We start from the raw sequence: 3,040 nt of genomic DNA on the forward strand, positions 1-3,040 counted from the left end.
TTATTTTATAACTGCAAACGGAACAATGATGATGATGATGAATGTAAATTTAAAATAAAATAATTTTTAACAAAAAAAAAAAAAACGACTTCAAACAGGAAACTAAAAAGTGAAAAATAAATTTACTTAGTACAAAGTAATTCGTATTTTGATTTAGTTAATCAGAAATGATTTTTCATTGACTATAAATTAGTTTGAATACTGTTATTATTCTGTTATTGTTTTATATCAATATTTAATAATATTTTTTGTACTTGTTTTTTGTGTGTGTTGTTTGTATTTGTTATTGTAGTCAGGTTGTTGTAGTATTTACTTGGCACCGACTTCAATATTATAAAATATTACAATACACAAGCACAAACACCCAGATCATGATAAACATCTTATATGGCCAATACAAATGTCTGTCCTGCGCGGAGATTGAACCCACTAACGCCAGCGCAACAGCCAGTGCTGTGACCGCTGCGCTAACGCGTCGACATACTATGAGTAAAGTTCGCTATCAGGTGTACGTAATAACAACCGGGACTGACAGCCTAGCGTGTTCTCTGAGGCTAGGTTGGTTGGGAGAACCACAAGGATTAACAACTAGACCAAAAATAAATATTAGTATAAACATAAATATCTACTCCGAGCGGGAATTGAACCCGCGACCGTCGGTGTTTAGGCGCCGCCGACACGGTACATGCACCATTATATCAAAACGGTCGTCAAACAGCAAAAGGTAACTGCTGTAAATTGTTGAGAAATTCCCTCGAGTGTTTATGGGCTCCATCATCAAACCTGGTCCTGCGACACAGATGACCACACAGCAGGTAATTGCTATAAATCGTTGAAAAGTTCCCTTTATTATCTTTCGTCTCCATCATCACACTGTAATGGCACTTGTAACTCATAAAGGTGCAAAGTTCTCATCGATAGAAACGAATTAAGTTCAAACACCAGGTAATTGCTATAATTTGTTGAAGAATTCCCTCGACTATCTTTCTTCTCCGTCATCAGATCGACTCCAGACCTTTATTAAATAGTAGTGCTTTATAGTACTTAATGAAAACATGATTAAATTTACTAGTCACCCGTACGATTTTTGAAAGTTTTCCTCGATTTCTCTAGGATCCCATCATCAGATCCTAGTTTCCTTATCATAGTACCAAACTAGGGATATCTCCTTTCCAACAAAAAAAGAATTATCAAAATCGGTTCATAAACGAAAAAGTTATCTCCGAACATACATTAAAAAAAATATATATATACGGTCGAATTGAGTAACCTCCTCCTTTTTTTGGAGTCGGTTGAAAAGAAGACAAATTGCGAAGATTACTTATTACTATTGATTATTATATATAAACCAGATGCATAGCGAAGACAATCGGTTGTGAAGTATCAATTTCGTCCAAGCACAGTACACACAAGGAACTCATTTTTTACGTAATTATTACTTGCGCTGAAGCGATACAGCCGTGCTTCCATGAGCGCGTTTCGGCGCGGAATGACGAACGACGATGGTTCACTTGTAAAAAATGTATGAAGAAATTTGAGAACGTTTCTTATTTTTCTCATAAATGGAAATATTATTTATTTTTATATAAAATATCTAGCGCTACGCATAGAGGACTAAATAAGCAACAATTTCTTAGTGTAGTTATTTTTCTTAGTGCAGTGTATTTAGATATAATGGTTCCTATTCAGACCCGTCTTTTTTTAATTTTTTGCGATTTCTGTGATGGTTAAACTGTATTTGTGTGAAAAGTTTGTATGGGGCTATAGAATTTTTATGGTCTCACTCGGAGATGAATATATTATCTTTCATTTGAAACCAAAATATCCTCTCAGGGTGACTCCTAATTAATTAAAATGGTACGTGAAAAACACTGATATTTGTGGAAAAATGTGATAGCGTCCTTAAGAAAATAAATACTGTGTTGAGGCACAATTACCAAACGTTTTTTCTAATATCTTGAAAATCCAAACAGTTGGTAGCCTGTATTTTATCTTTACGATAATTTCTAAGAATCGCATCATAATATATTCAGTAATAAAATAAGCTAGAAATAAAAAATAATAATACAAAGAACATGTATACATAATATAGTTACCTTTTTGATATAGTAACGTTTGTTACTTTTGTTTATTTGTTTTTACCCTTTCAGGTACATGTGTATATCTGATTCAAAATAAATTCAGTAAACAGTACGAAATATTTTGGGTATATATAAGCAGTCTTCAAAATATTACCCAATCATATGCATACTTAAAATAAAATATATCTAAAGGGATGTGTAAAAATTTGGGAATCTACAAACCAATGAAAATGTTGTATAATGCACTTTTCAATTACATTTCTTTTTTATATTACATTGCAATCAGAAAGCATTTATTGCATAAAAAATGTTAATCACTTCCTTTGGTATTTATAATATCTATTACAAAATAAGGCATATATATATCAAGGTGACAGCTGAGATTTCTGTAAGCAAGTTCATATTTTATTTGTATAATTAACTGAATATTCTTTATTTATTAATTAATTTTGTTAATTTTTTTAAAAACTGTTATTATTTGTTTATTTTTGATGATTGATCTACTTGAGATAAAGGCCGTAATAAGCGACTATAGAGAATTAAATCAACCGGCAATACAATAAAAAAGGGAACCTTTCTTATTAACTGGGTAATATAAGAGCACTAACATATTTTTAACGTAGATAGCTCATTCTTAGAATCTCATAACAATCATTAGCTTAAGCTATTTTTTTAATGTCGATCTACACTATAATATCGATCACGGGTACTCCGTCCATCGCGGGACACATTTCAATTACGATATGACAAAAATAATTGCACGATTCTCGCTATCGTTCAACTGTGGCAAGCTACGACATATATTGTCGAAATGCGACCATCAGTAATAACAATTATTTTGTCTCTAAACTATGAATATTTTGCCAAATCGGGAACGAACCGTGACCGTTATTTTAGCGCGAACCAACCCTAACGTACCGTAACGGCACAGTAATAAAACCGATAAATAAATATAAATA

Source organism: Melitaea cinxia, chromosome 6 (assembly GCF_905220565.1).
Source record: "Melitaea cinxia chromosome 6, ilMelCinx1.1, whole genome shotgun sequence".
Taxonomy (NCBI): Eukaryota; Metazoa; Arthropoda; class Insecta; order Lepidoptera; family Nymphalidae; genus Melitaea; species Melitaea cinxia.